This window comes from Phyllostomus hastatus, unplaced genomic scaffold, assembly GCF_019186645.2.
Source record: "Phyllostomus hastatus isolate PE091 unplaced genomic scaffold, TTU_PhHast_1.1 phas_scaffold_78, whole genome shotgun sequence".
NCBI lineage: Eukaryota > Metazoa > Chordata > Mammalia > Chiroptera > Phyllostomidae > Phyllostomus > Phyllostomus hastatus.
The window spans coordinates 72,941,335-72,956,207 of NW_025334041.1; the positions used below are offsets into that span (position 1 = coordinate 72,941,335).

The window sequence follows — 14,873 nt, forward strand, 5'->3', positions numbered from 1 at the left end:
TCTTGGGATTTGGAAATCTCTTTCCAAGCAAGACTGAAAATACAAAAACCATAAAAGGATAGAGCTGAGAGATTTACAATTTATGTAACAATTTTAAATTTTAGTATGGAAAAGAACTCAAAACTCTGAATAATTTCTTGCTTAACTGGTTTTGTTCATGATCTCCACAGTGCTCTGAAAATAGGGACAGATGCTGGGACTCGATTTCTTGTGTGCTTTTCTTGTTCCTTGAATACAGGAACTATACATTTCTAGCTCAAGTCACAAGGAACCAACTCACAAAGGTGGGGATATCCTGTCTTCTTCCTCGTGGGTGGTTTTCATTGTGTTCTTATGGTGGAAAAATGACAAAAGCTCAAGCCGATGGTGTTTGGAAAGTGGAGATAAAGAGGACAGGAATTCTGCACACTTTTCAAGGAAACCTATCCACTTGGCCTACTTCTTTGCTCATGACTGCTTGGGAGAGGGCAAAGGGGATAGAACAGAGGAGGTCCCCAACAACTGGGAAGTGGGCATCGAGAGCAGTGTGGGAGGGGAGATGTCACCCAGAGCGGGACAGCCCGGCAGACACTTGGTTCTTTATTAGTCTGGGTTAATAAGTGTGAGGCTTTTCCTCTTACAGAAAACTTAAGCATAGAATGTCTTTACTTATATTCCTCCAATGGTACAGATTGGTTCCCCATTTAAATTATTATTTTGTTTCTCATTTAAGTGTCTTTTTTTACATTTTTTTTCTGAATCATAGTTTTTCTTTATATCATTGAAATGTAAAAAGTAAAATACTTTCAAATATTACAGGTTTCTAGCCCAATTGCTAACTCAATATTTTGCCCCCAACTCAAAACACTGGCCTTTTTTGTCCAAATGTACTTTGTCTGAAGACTGTTACCCTTGTGAACTTATTTAATGAAAACATTCAAATAAATAAGCATTGTTTTTGGAGGGGGGAAATTGAGGGGAAATGTAGTAGATCTATCCAAAGAATATTGACAGTGCCTTTACAAAAGAAAAAAGAGAAAGAAAAAAGAAGAAAAGGAAGCCCTAGCTGGCGTAGCTGAGTGGATTGAGCGCGGGCTGCAAACCAAAGTGTCGCAGGTTCGATTCCCTGTCAGGGTACATGCCTGGGTTGCAGGCCACAACCCTCAGCAACCGCACATTGATGTTTCTATCTCTCTCTCTCTATCTCCCTCCCTTCCCTCTCTAAAAATAAATAAAATATTTAACAAAGAAAAAAGAAGAAAAGGAAGGAAGGAAGGAAGGGAAAGAGGAAAGAAAGAAAGGAAGAAAGAGAGAAAACCAGTTCCAGGACATATATGTAATATGGTCCTTTTTTTGTAAAAAAAAACAAAAAAAAAGCAAAAAGATATACACACCTGACATATGTGTGTGTTAAAAGAATGCCTGACCAGCAGTCTATAGTATTTACCCACTGGGGAGTGGGAGTAAAGAGACTTTATTTTTATTTTATATATTTCTGTATCCCTTTTTCTTAAAGAAGCATATGCTACTATGTAATTTTTAAAAAGGTTTTATTTATTTTTAGAGAGAGGGGAAGGGAGGGAGAAAGAGAGGGAGAGAAACATTCACATGAGAGAGAAACATCAGTCAGTTGCCTCTCATATGCACTCTGACTACACCACAGCCAGGGGCTAAACCCAAAACCCAGGCATGTGCCCTGACCAGGAATCAAACTGGTGACCCTTCACTTTGCAGGTGATGCCCAACCAACTGAGCCATATGTTAGGGTCCCACTGTGTAATTTGTAGTCCAATGAGAAAATGTAAGCAAAGCTAGCAGGGAGCAGAGAATCCAAGGCGCCTCATGACTCTGAGCTCATGTGGTCACAGAGAGGAGTCTGGTGGTGGCAATGACCACTGAGCGATGGGGAGTATGAGGAGGAAGAATAAAGGCTTCAAGGCAGTGCGGGGATGGCCAGCAGGGTTGGAGTCCTGGAGGTGAGTAGAAGGCTGAGGAGGAAGCAGGTGTGGAAGGACAAGGGACTGAAACTTGCTCCTGAGGGGATGGGAAGTTATTGCTTTGAGGAGAATGATTCAGACGCAGTTCCCAAAGTGTGGTTCAGACAATCCAAGTCCTGAAGACCCGTCCAGGGGGGTTGTGAGGTCAAAACTATTTTCATAACAATACTAAGATATTATTTGCCCTCTTTACTCTCATGATATCCTGAGTATGCTGCAGAGTTTTCCAGAGGCTGCATGACATGTGTGATGACATCATCAATGTTTGAACATGTAGGGTTTTGGTGGGGTTTTTTTTTAAGAGAAGTTAGGCTTTACTCAAATAAAGCTGGCTGAACTGGTTGCTTTTTGGTGAGTAGTCAAAGACACCAAATCCCATATCTTTGTCTGGCTCCTCCAACTCTTGTTTGCTTCAGCCGTGGCTGGGGCTGGGGCAGCAGCAGGAATAGCAGTGGTGGCAGCGGCCACTGAGGCAGATGGATCAGCCAAGTAGGCCTTGACCTTTCAGCAAGTGTAAAGGTGTAATCAGTCTCCACAGACAAAGCCAGGACTTGCTTGTACCCTCTGATGATAGAATGGGGTCCTGAAGCAACACTTGGGTACCCAGTCTGCAGACATATGTTGACAACATTGCAGTGTCCAGGAAGCAGGAATGCAGAGTTTTCTCTGTGACACCAAGCATTTCTGGGTTGTAGATGCTGCCATTGTCAAATGCTTGAAGGACGGTCAGCCCCAAGGGAAGGGGAGCAAAGTTCAGCATGCTCAGTCGTGTTGCTTCGCTGGCTCCCACTTTGTCTCCAGTCCCAATCAGCTGCACATCACTCAACACTCAGGATTTCAGTGGTGCCCTGGAGATTTTAGTGGTGGTGCCTAAAGCCTGGGAGGAGGAGGTCTTCTCGAGCCCCAGACCAGGTTCTGGGCTGGCACAGTGACTTTACATGGGGCAGGGGCACCAGCATGGGTGGCAGCTGGCATCTTATTGGCCAGCAGCATTGAGGGATCAACAGACAGCCCTTCCCCCTCCCATAACTGAGGGCTGGTCTGACAGCCTCTGGCCAGTAGGAATGTGTATTGTTTTGGGAATGAATTGTAACGTCCTCCTTATCTTCTTTTGGGAGCAACTTCTTATCCCCTGGCTGCTTCTTGACCTTTTCTTTACACTGAGGTAATGTAGTTTAGAGTCACCACAGGACATGTGCCTCGTTTGCCTGGGACCCTTTATAAGGAGCATCAGGCTAGAAGAGGTGCGGTCTCCTTCACACCAACTCACTGCCATCAGTGCGCTCCCCTGTGATGTGAGTAATAATTGGCATGTCCACATCTGCTAGTCCTCTGGGTGGTTTTTTCCAGAATATCATGAACACTTAAGCAGCTCCCCGGTTTGAGTTTGGAGCTCCTGTGCTATAAGCATGTCCCTGATCTTAGTGAGGTCCTCCTTGGTGAACACAAACCCCACCTTCCCCAAAATATGAGGGAAGAGTTTCTCCAGAGCTGGGTTGCCATCACAGTGTTCTTGCCAGCAGCATATAGCCTTCCCAGGAGGGACGTGCAGGACTGCCACATCTGCTTGGAGCCCACATTGTCTGCCTCCACAATAGAGCAGTTTGGATAATCATCTAGAAGTTTGGATCTTAAGGAAGCAGTTGGATTTCCAGGTCACCCTGGTTCTGTGGGCATCATGGTGGCGCATCAGGGATTGCCACACAGGGTTTAAAGATCATGTCACTCCCATGAGGACACCTGGCTAGAGGAGGGCCTATAATGGTTTTTCTAATGAATTAATAAATATTTTTGAAATTTCTCATGCTTAATTTTTTGTGTGTCATCCTTGCACAGGGGCCATGCTAATCTCTGTATTATTCCAATTTTAGTACATGTGCTGCTGAAGCAAGCACTCTCATGCTTAATTTTTAATGCAGTAATATTGGTAGATATAATCCACATAAACAAAACTCTTTGGGGTTCTTAATAATGGTTAGAGTATAAAGCAATCCTGACCCCCAAAACTTTGAGAACTGCTCATCCGGAGAGAACAGCAACAGTGGGAATGAGGAGGAAAGGGGTAGTGGTAGGCAGCTGTGGGGATTTCCAAGCCAAGTGACTAAGCTGACACCTGTCTTCTTTTTGCTACTTATAGTAAAATGCAAGAGGAGAGGGGTAAATTGAGGGAAGGACTGTTAAACAAAAAGGAGCTGGGATTTGGTGATTTTACAAATGCTCAGCCTGTCCAGAGGCAGAAGATGCTAAAAGAAAGAAATGGCTTCTAAGAAAAGTTGAAATCCCGGGTGCAATTCAAACAGTGACCTGAAGATAGAGCAGCAAATGGTGTGACTGTGAGTCTTTTGGTAAGACCTCAGAAATATCAATGGCAGTACCTCACAGTAGCATAAAGGGACACAAAGGACCTTTTAAAGGATGTGTGTTTTACAGATTCTCTCAAACAATAGGACCTCTAAGAAACATAAGGGCATTGTTTGCTGTCTCAGCAGAAGGAAAAGGAGAAGGGCTTATCTCAGAGATTTGTGGATGTAACTTTTGTCCAATGGGGTGAATCCCAATGAGAACCACATGAAACCGACTAAGTTTTTGTGAGAATGATATCAGCAAAAGCAGTGCCAGCTTGGACTGAAAGGGACAGAGACAGTACAAACGAAAAAAAGGCTGTTGGACATCCCAAATTCTAATGCCAGGAAAAAGGCTGAGAAACCTACTCATCTACAAACACATGTGCTACCTTTCATGAAAAAGAAAGGCCCAGCTGGCAAAACCTAGAACCATGGACAATTATTCCTAGTTCTTGAAACCTAATTAAGTAACTTCCGGCATTTGCCTGGCTGGATTTTGGAACTGCTGTGAGCCTTTGTGGGACTCCTTTATGGCTCCCACTTTCTCCATTTTGGAAAGGAATGTCTACAGCATTTATCCTATGCCTGTTCCACTAGTGCATATAGTGTGTATCACGGGGAGGCAGATAATATGTTCAGTTTCACAGGTCCACAGATCGAGAGGAAGTGCTCTCAAAGAACTGTACCAGGGGCCTGATCAACACTGGCCTTGATTTAAGTAACGAAATTCTGGGTATTGAATGAATGCTGTAATGGGGTGAGGCTTCTGAGGACCTCGTGAGGGAGTGAGTGTATTCTGCATGTGAGAGGGGATGTGAATCATTGGGTCCAGAGGGAAAACTGTGGTCAGCAGCTTCTAGGAAGGCTCCCAAAGAGCCCTGCCTTCCGGTCCTCATGCTCGTGTGATCTCTCTTTCTCAGTGGACCTCATGACTTAATTGTACTGAATAGTATATTGAAATGTCACTGTGAGATTATAAATGTGCTTTTTATTGTGATACAATATACATAACATAAAATTTACCATTTAACTGTTTTCAGGTGTACAGTTCATAGCATTAAGCGCCTGCGCCCACACTGCAGTACTCAGGACATCATCTCCAGACCTCTTCCGTCTTCTCAAACTGAATCTCTGTGTGCATCAAACACTAGCTCCCTGTTCTCCCCTCCAGCAACCACTGCTGAGGGGAAGTACATTCAAGGAACTATATAGTACAGGCTTGATCCACACCTCGTCCTGATTTAAATAACGAAATTCTGGATATTGAACTAATGCTGTAATGGGATGCAGCTTTTGAGGGCCTTGTGAAGTTCCCAGTCCCCAACAATCACCACTCTACTTTCTGTTCCTGTGAATTTAACTACTCTAGGGATTTCATACACGTGGAATCATATAATATTTGTCCTTTTGTGACTGGCTTATTTCACTTAGCAAAATGTCTTCAAAGTTTGTCCGTGGTATAGCACATTGCAAAATTTCCTTCCTTTTTCAGGCTGAATGATATTCCATTGTGGGTATGTACCACATCTTGTTTATCCATCCATCCACTGCTGGACACTGGGGTTGCTTCCACTGTCAGGCTATTGTGAATAATGCTGCTGTGTTCACAGGTGTACGAGTAACTCTTTATTAAGCCTCTGCTTTCAATTCTTTTGGGTGCATACCCAAAAATTTTTGTTGTTTTGAGCCACTAAATCTGGGGGTAATTTGTTACATAGCAATAGATAGCTTATAGAGGGGTAGATCTGAAAGCTATGACAAACAGAAACTTCTTTTTTCCCCATTCTATCATGAAAATTTCCCATGTACAGAGAAGTTGGAAGAACTATCCATATACCACGGCATAGATTAAACTATTAATAGTTTGCTGAATTTACTTTTAAATTAGGTTAAATAAAACACAATTTCTGTTTTCATAAATTAAAAATTATATAATCTTAGCAAATATCACATGGTTCAAACTTACATCTTCCTATATTTTTTCTGCACCATTTGAAAATATAATGCAGACTTCATGATATTCACCTCTAAATACTTAAGCATCTCCTAAAAATCAAGATATTCTTCTGTATACATAAACATTATTATTACATCTAAGAAAATTAATCTAACATCAACTAAGAAAATTCCATAAAGTCTAATATTCCAAAATCAGATTTCTCTGGCAGTCCCTACAATGTGTTCTACAGCGTATTTGCTGAACGAGGAAATAGGGTTCATACCTTGCATGTGGTTATTATGCCCCTTCGGTCTCACACACATTACTTGTAGGAGGGTTCTCAGCCCCATGTCTGTGGTCTTCAGGGGATCTCTGAGAGCCCTGATCACTAATATACAATTGTGTGTTTGCATGTGTGTGTGCACATGCACGTGTATGGTGGTGAATAGATGTGCTTTTCAAGGGGAAGAGAATCCAAAGAGTTTGTTAGGTTCTCTGATGAGACACCAGAGGTTGAGAACGAATGATGTAAAAGTAGTAGCTGATCGACTTAGAGAGAAATGCAAGCAAAACAACATGACTGAGCAACAGTCCACCAGGAGGCTGGCTTTGGGGGAACCAGCACAGCTTTAGATGTGTGATATACTCTCTCTGTCTCTAATTTGGGAATAATTACATTGGTCTGTCCACTGCAGCAGGATGGTACATGTGAAAATTCTTTGCAGCTCAGAGATGGCTCAGAGACCATCAAAATCTATGTCAATGTTAGTTTCTAAAATTATACGGAATTCAAGTTTCTAAGACCTTTGCACTCTGACCTCTACCCTTGTTACAGTGAGGAGAGAAAGTTTGAAGTCATATGCTGGTGTTTTGCATTTCTCCTTCTAGTCACACTCTGGGTGATGGAACCTGGACAGAAGACAAGGTCCGGGTTCATATCTAGGTTGATGCAATACCTGCACTTCACACATCATTGCTCTTGCATTGTCTGGCTAAGGGCCTGCCTGGCAGCTTGGTTGGACTCCTGCCTAGAAATGGACTGGCATGGGAATAGCCCAAGACTTGTTACTTATTCCCAATGGAGACTTTTCCCAGGGACTTCAGTTCCCTCTGTCCCCATAGATAGCTTGTACAAATTACATCAATATCCTTCCCATGGGCAATGGTAATCTTATTTTTCTATGCTTCTTCCAGAGGCCCCAAAGTACTGAGTATTTAGAAGAGAATTTGTGCCCAGGCCAGGCTGGTTGTGATGAAGGGTCTAGAATCAGGACCCAGCCCCCTTTGGCCAACTATTTCAAATAAGTACGGTAAGAACGGTGAATGTCCTGTGGCCCATGACACTGGAGTCCTCCCCCAATAAGGATTACAGTTGAGGGGGAAAAGCTGTAAAACCACAACGATCTCTATTTTAATGAAAACACCTTCTTTATGGATAACAAGCTTAGGAAGATTTAAGTGGGTAAATTCCTAACAACACTTCCTCCAAGTTCTATGCCAGCTTTTGTTCTCAAATGCCAGGTGTGGATTTCCCAGTGTAGTATGTTTATGAGACGTGGCAAGTTTAAACATAACCATTTTCCTGTTGCTCACCTCTGAATTCTGTCTTATGTTTTCAAAATGGTTAAGATTTTTTAAAAGGTGTTAATGAATCTTTCAGTAGCTTTCTATTTAATAGGTATGAACTTAACCAAGCTGTGAGATCCTTACAAAACCTTAAGTTCTCTGGGGGTCAGTGGGAAGATGACGCTAACAGATGTGGGTTTGGATTAGCTGGCAACCTAATAGTTGGTGAGCTACTTAACATCTCCGAGCCTCAGTGTCCTCACTTGTAAAAGGGGGGCTCAAAAATCCATTCGACAAATGCATTCTGAATGTATACCACATCTGGGCACTGTATGCAGCACTGAGGAAACACAGGTAAACAAGAAAGACACGCTTCTTGCTCTCTTAAACATATCACAAGCCACAGATACTGAACAAAAGATCACATAACTAGATAGTTAATTCCAATTCTGCTCATAGCATCTACCTCAGCAGATGTGGTGAGGATTAAAAGAGTCAGGCAAATTAAAAACTGATGTCATAATAATATTTATTAGTTCTAACAGTCCTAATTGGTATAAATATGTATTAGGTATCAGTCCTCCCTAATTGTTTGAATATACAGTTGACCTTTGAACAAGGGTTTGAATTGTGGGGGTCACTTAATACGTGGATGTTTTTTAATAAATATGTACAATACTGTAAATGTATTTTCTATTCCTTATTATTTTCTTTATAACATTTTCTTTTCTCTAGATCCCTTTACTGTAAGAATACAGACTATAATACATATAACATACAAAATATGTGTTAATCAGCTGTGTATGTCATCAATAAGGCTTCTGGTCAACAGGGGGTTGTTAGTAGTTAAGTTTTGAGGGAGTCAGAATTGAGTGCATGAGTTTCCAGTACCCGTGGTCCCCACACCATTCAAGGGTCAACTGTATTTAAATGGTCAGAAGTAACAGCCGTTATGTGACTTAGAAGTGTTTGCCCTTATAGCAAATGGGAAGGCAAGCATTCCTCTTTATGCTGGGGACATGATCTTTCCAACCTGAGGAAAGAAGCTGAACTCGCTGCTAATTGCTGTGAGGAGGAACAGTGCAGCATCAACATTAACCAGGCCCGCAGTGCCGAGCCTGTGAGCCCGAGCCCCAGGGCAGTGGAAGGTATGGGCCCAAAGTTTTGTAAAGGGTCTCTGAATCATGACATGCGCCAATTATTGTCCATAGAATGAAAATGTGTTTTACCCGTATATGGGCATTGCTGTAATCTGTGTGGATGCCAATGTGATTAATGCAGTATAGAATCCTTTGAATGAATTAATGGTCTTACATTAGATCATTACATATCTCTCAAAAAAATCTTACCCTGCCTCTTCCTGGCTTGAACATTTAACAGCTCCTTACTGCTCTGGATAAAGTACAAATTCCCTCCCAGGCACTACAAGATTCTGCTGACTTCTCTTGGCACCTGCGCCACCCCACCCTTGTCTACGCACCAAGCTCTGACATGAAGGCTCCTCCAGGCCATGGCTTAGAGCTCTCGGCACTAACACAATACCTCTTCTGGCACGAATAAATTCAGAGCTCCTGAGTGGGGAGAGATGCTGTCAGAAGAGCTCAAAACAGGAGGCTTTGGCTAAAAATAAATGATAAATATTTATTCAAGAGTTTTAGGATTTGCCAATCAAAAACAGTACAGGTGCTCTGGCTGATGTGGCTCACTTGGCTGGAGCATTGTCCTGTAAACCAAAAGGTCACAGGTTTGATTCTGGCTAGGGCACATGCCCAGGTTGCAGATTTAGTCCCCGGCAGGGGTGTGGATGAGAGGTAACTGCTTGATGTTTGTCTCTCACATTAAATTTTCTTCCCCTCTCTCTCTCCCTCCTTTCCTCTCTTTCTAAAGTCAATAAACATGTCCTCAGATGAGGATTAAAAAGAAATCTGTTACCAAAAAAAAACCCCAAAAAACAAAAAAAACACCACAGGTAATACCAAGGGTGTTTCCAAGAAGAAAGAAAATTTTGAGAGGGTTTTTTGTTTTTGCTTTTTGAGGATAAATTCTAAGGTCAATTTTTATTTCTACTAAAAAAAGGCAGTCGAAACTATACAAAACACATGTAAAAGGTATTATGGAGTGAGATTCAAGTGGAGCTTAACTCTGCAAAGACTGTGAGTCCAGAGGGAGAGGGAAGGCTGTCTTGTTCCTGGGCTGGGCTGGCCGGGCCAGCTGCTTTGAAAGGAGAGGCCAGCAGGGTGCCAGTGACCCCAGACCCATGCTGGCTGCAGCTGAGTCCTGCCAATTCCAACCTGCAAAGGGTCAGAGCACGCTGAGGGAAGGCTGAGGTGGGGCTGCTGCACTGAGCAGTTGGCGAGCGAGCTCCATGGCACATTCGGATGGAACTTGCTGACAGGTGACCATGGCATTTCAAGTGAACATTCTGGGTTTAGTGTTGTCTGCAGTGACCAGCACATGTTGTAAAATGGCTGCAGGGAAGAGTGACGACCTTTGACCTCAGCAGCCTCTCTGATAAGAAATTCCTCGAAAGAGCAGTGTCCTCTAGCTGGCAGGCCATCCCCTGGGGTGGCCACAGACCTGATATTGCAGGGTTTTCCCAAGCAGGCCAGGCCAGGCTGGAGTTCAGTCACACACCACAGACGCTGGGTTGCCATTTAATCAACGTTATTAAATTCTTACAGAACTTTCCATGGTCCTTAGCATATTCCTCAGCTAGGTCAGCCCGAAGCGGGTGCTCGGGCTGGGGCTCGTTCACCAGTGCTGTGAGGGACTGGATTACCTGGTCGGCTTTGGTTGCTGGATTCCAGTTTTCAGCACTAACTACTGGCAGACAGACCTGCCCCTTTTCCTGGATGTTGGGGTGACAGATCTTTGTTTTAAATGTGATCTCCGGTGGTTTGCAGGCACTCTACTGGAAAGCTGATTTCGATTCTGAGGGCCCCCTTATCATATGGAGGGCTGTCAGGAACAACAAGCCCTGGCCAAGTCAATGAATTAGCTTCATCAACCTGGATGTTACAGAGGTTTTTCATTCACATTTGCATATTTCTTCAAGCTCCTTCATCGGCCTCCTGCTGGCCACCATCTTGGATCTGGTGCTGCTGCCTTCCCCAGTTTGAGAGTTTTTATAGTAAAAAGAACACATTTGAGAAAAGTCTGTCCTGCATTCTTAGCCTGCTGTTGGCTCAGGATGGTGATCTTCCAAGTGACCAGTGGCCTGTATAATAGATGCCAGGTAGTCTGGAAAATGAAACATTCTTTCTTAAGCACGTCAAGTGGTAATCTGTAAAAGATATGTACATCAGCAGCACATGAACATTTTTTCTTAAGTTCTTCAGAGATTTACCTATGGAATTTAAGTGCATCCAGGCACTGAGGCATAACTGAGAAATCCAAAAGTTTAAGTTGCTAGGCTAGGTAAAGCAAGAATAATTTTCTTTTGCTTCAGCCTACTTGATTTTAATAATTTAGCAGCTTGCCCATAGTGACTCCATTTTATTTCTTTACTCTTTCTCTCAATATCAACTCTTCCTCCTGGCATCACGCCATTTGAGGTAGGTGTGGGTCCACCTGGGCATGGGACCAGGAGTTCTCACCTTCATTCTCACCTAGACGACCTACTGCCTCCTCTCCCTCTTTCGTTCTGGGAGTCATCCAGGTGCAGACACAATGAATATGGGAGACGTGTACAAAAAATATGAATACAAGTACAAATGTTAAACTTAAAAAGACATACAGAAGTACAAAAGATGTGAGGCCCTGGCTGGCATAGCTCAGTGGACTGAGCGCGGGCTGCGAACGAAAGCATCGCAGGTTCGATTCCCAGTCAGGGCACATGCCTGGGTTGTGGGCCAGGTCCCCAGTGGGGGCTACATGAGAAGCAACCACACATTGATGTTTCTCTCTCTCTCTTTCTCCCTCCCTTTCCCTCTCTAAAAATAAATAAGTAAAATCTCTACAGCTCACAAAGCATTAAAAAAAAAAGAAGTACAAAAGATGTGTACTTGGCATTCCTAAAGTAGAAAATACAATAAATAGAACAGAAAAAAATATATTCACAGATGTAACAGAAAAAAACTTTCCCAAAATAAAGATTTGAATCTACAGAAGCAAAGGACAGGCCGTAACCCATGGGGAAAAAATGATACAGATTGATCATAGCAGGGACTGTTAATTTTTCTCCATACTTATCCTCTCTTCTTCCGTAATAGTAGGATATTGTTAACTGGATATGTGGTCACTCAGAATGAAGGCTGTATTTCCCAGTTTCCTTTGCAGTTAGATAGGGTTTTTTGACCAAGTTCTGTCCAATGGGACATGAGCCAAAGATTACTATATACAACTTCTGGGAATCTCCTTAAAGGGAAGGAATGCTATGCTCTTCCCTTTTTCTCTTCCCCTTCCTGTTAACTACAAAATGCATGTTCATCTATGTGGACAAGGACAACATCTTCAGGATGGTAGAGCAACAAAATAGAAAGAGACTGAACTCTGACAATTTCACTAGAACATTGTTGCAGCATCAGTTTATATCATTAAATGACAAACAAATACATTTCTGTCTTTTTTTTAAGATTTTATTTCTTTTTTATTTTTTTAGAGAGGGAAGGGAGGGAGAAAGAGAGAGAAAAACATCAATGTGTGGTTGCTGGGGGCCATGGCCTGCAACCCAGGCATGTACCTTGGCTGGGAATCGAACCTGGGACACTTTGGTTCGCAGCCCGAGCTCAATCCACTGAGCTATGCCAGCCAGGGCTACATTTCTGTCTTTCAAAGCCACTGTTTTTTGGGTTTCTGTCTGAATTTATATCCTAAATAACACACTAATTTAGGTAGATTTCGGTGAAGTTGCTGAAATCAGAGAAAAGAATTTTAAGTGTGTCCAAGTAGAAGAAGCAAGTCCTGTCCAAGGAAAAAATGTCAGTTAGCCTTAGGCAAACCCCAAAGCAGCACTCAGTGTCAGAAGGCAAAGGAGTGAGGTCCTGAAAGGTCTGTGGAGCCATGTCTGGAGCAGCGATTTTCAAGTGGTGTGCTGCAAGAATTTTTAAAACATGCCACACCTGACTATTTAGTCAGGGGCACTGACCTCTTTTTCCTTAGATTGTCAAATTAAAAAATGACAACAGCCAACACAACAATAGCTGTCCGGTGTGAATGAATCAAAATCATACCTATTGTTTTGTCAGATTGGCAAAAAACATATTTTGGGGGGTGCCACAGAACTTTAGTAATTAGTTTATGTGTGCCATAAGATGAGAAAGGTTGAAAATTGTGGGTCTGGAGTAAATGTCAAGGGAATAATGTCTAGAAAGATCTGACCCAAGAATTTTTACCCAACTTGCACTTTAAGTATAAAGACACCCTTTGAAACATGCAAAGTCCATTAGACCTATGTGAAAAAAAAAACACTACTTGATGAAAAATCCCCCCAATAAAGGAATGGCTCCAAAAATAGGAATGAAGTCATGGTAAAAAACACCAGATCCATTTTAAAATAGAACCAACCAGACAGCTGTGGGAATTGTGATAAAATAATGGAATATAAATATTATTAACCTTTCCCATGTCAAAATGATACAATCAACAAAATTAGAAGGAGGCTGCATGAGAGGAAATTAAGGAAAGTGTGTGGAATTTCTTCATGATTCTTGGCTGGAAGTGAATATATATTGTCAAAAGTTGAAACATGTTGTTTTTAAAAATGACTCAAAACTTTCAATGTTATCCTTTTTTCTTAATTTTAAAGGGCTATTTTTAGGAAGCTGTATTTCTTGGCATTAAGAAATATTTTCTGAGCCCTGACCAGCATGGCTCATTGGTTGAGCATTGTCCTGCAAAGTGAAAGGTCATTGGTTCAATTCCCAGTCAGGGCATGCCTGGGTTGTGGGCCTGGTCCCCAGCTGAGGCATATGTGAGAGATAGCCAACCAATGTTTCTTTCACACATTGATGTTTCTCTCCTGCTCTTTCTCCCTCCCTTCCCTTCTTTCCAAAGATAAGTAAGTAAAATCTTTTGTCAAAAAATGAAATATTTTCAGCCCTGGCTGGCGTAGCTCAGTGGATTGAGCGCAGGCTGCAAACCAAAGTGTTGCAGGTTCGATTCCCAGTCAGGGTACATGCTTGGGTTGCAGACCATGACCCCCAGCAACCGCACATTGATGTTTCTCTCTCTCTCTCCATCTCCCTCCCTTCCCTCTCTAAAAATAAAATGGATAAAATCGTTTTTTAAAAAAGTACATTAAAAAAATGAAATATTTTCTACAGTTTAAGAATTTCTTCAAGTTTTTCCTTCTGATAAGTGTCATGCTTTTGTTTAAAAGAGAAGTGTGATCTCTTTTTGTGTAATGATAATTGTAGGTATTTCCATTCTCTATAAAACGATTTCTCTTTCTTACCTATACACACAAATACTCATTTTTTTCATTCTCATTCTTATCTGTATATTTGCATATAGAAACATCCGGAATGAATGTCCCTAAATCTCAACAGTGAATTGTCTCTGAGTGGTGGAGTTGGAATCAAATTTATTTTTTTTTAATTTTATTTTAATCATTATTCAAATACAGTTTTCTCCTTTTTACTCCCAGTCCAGCCCCCCCACCCCTCCCCACTTCCCTCCCATTACCACCCTCCCCCTAGTTTTTCACCATGTGTCCTTTAAGTTTATTCCTGTGAACCCCTCCCAATGTCCCCTGAAATTCCCTCTGCTCTCCTCTGTGGTCACTGTCAGCCTGTCCTCTATTTCAGTGTCTTTGGTTATATTTTGCTTGCTTCTTTGTTTTGTTGTTTAGGTTCCTGTTAAAGGTGAGATCATATGGTATTTGTCTTTCACTGCCTGGCTTGTTTCGCTTAGCATAATGTTTTCCAGCTCCATCCATGCTGTTGCAAAGGGTAGGAGCTCCTTCTTTCTTTCTGCTGCATAGAATTCCATTGTGTAAATGTACTATAGTTTTTTGATCCATTCATTTACTGATGGGCATCTTGGTTGCTTCCAGCATCTAGCTATTGTAAATTGTGCTGCTATGAACATTGGGATGCACAGGTTCTT

General features: G+C 42.2%; 1 non-coding gene and 1 pseudogene across 1 annotated transcript; both read right to left on the reverse strand.

Moving 5' to 3' along the window:
• Positions 1-2,283: 2,283 nt before the first annotated feature.
• Positions 2,284-3,666, reverse strand: LOC123811289 (annotated as a pseudogene).
• A 101-nt stretch (positions 3,667-3,767) lies between these two features.
• Positions 3,768-3,871, reverse strand: LOC123812235. The gene has a single exon (XR_006784523.1). It is a non-coding gene; the product is annotated as a U6 spliceosomal RNA (small nuclear RNA).
• Positions 3,872-14,873: the final 11,002 nt, after the last annotated feature.